Source organism: Gossypium hirsutum, chromosome D04 (assembly GCF_007990345.1).
Source record: "Gossypium hirsutum isolate 1008001.06 chromosome D04, Gossypium_hirsutum_v2.1, whole genome shotgun sequence".
In the NCBI taxonomy this organism is placed as follows: Eukaryota; Viridiplantae; Streptophyta; class Magnoliopsida; order Malvales; family Malvaceae; genus Gossypium; species Gossypium hirsutum.
The window spans coordinates 39,030,817-39,031,726 of NC_053440.1; positions in this window are offsets into that span (position 1 = coordinate 39,030,817).

Genomic DNA, 910 nt, shown 5'->3' on the forward strand with positions numbered 1-910 from the left:
GATAAAAAAATCTATAAAAATTAAAGAAAAATGGCTAAGAACTTATTTGAATTGAATGGCTGAAAGCTTTAAAATTCAAAAATGGTGTCCCCTTTTTGTTTTTCTTCTCTTGGCCAATTGGAGAAGATGAGTTTTTCATCTATCCATCCACCAATTTCATTTATATATTATGATTATTATTTAATTAATCTTTATTAACTTTTAAACTATATTTTTCTTATATTTTAATCTTTGATTAATTAACTTCATTGCCATCCATCTTTACATTCTAGTATTACCTATTTAAAATTGGTCTATCAGTCATTTTAGTCCTTTGGATAATTACAATTTAAGTCCTCAATTTTTTTCCCAGTTAAAAATCTATAGCAATTGAACTTTTACAATTTAGTCCTTAGGCCATAATTAACCATAATTTCGACTAAATAACTTAATTGAATTCCAATGTATCTATATGCTAACTCTGTAAATATCCCTATTTAATATCTACAGACTCAATTTATAGAAATGAGGTTTCGAAACCATATTTTTCGACACCATTGAAAATCGAGTCGTTACATGGCACGCTCCCTTTCTTTACTTCTTTTAGGCATATTTTTTTCTTATTATTGTAAACTATCATGTTCTTTAATTTCAAAATCTTAAGCACTCAATTTGGAAAAACAAAATATATAATTTTTGCTCTACTTTATCCTCTTTGGCACTATGTCAATTTTGAGAAGTGGCTTAGAATGCCACTGTAATAAAGTGTTGATTCAAAAATGTTAACTATTAGTTTACAAATCTCTTATGTAAATTTGTTCACGTATAAATATTTTATAATTGACCATTACTGAATAAAACCTCTAACAGCAATGTTCTTTATATCATAATACGATTTTTAGGTTACAAGCAACAATAATTTATGTAGATC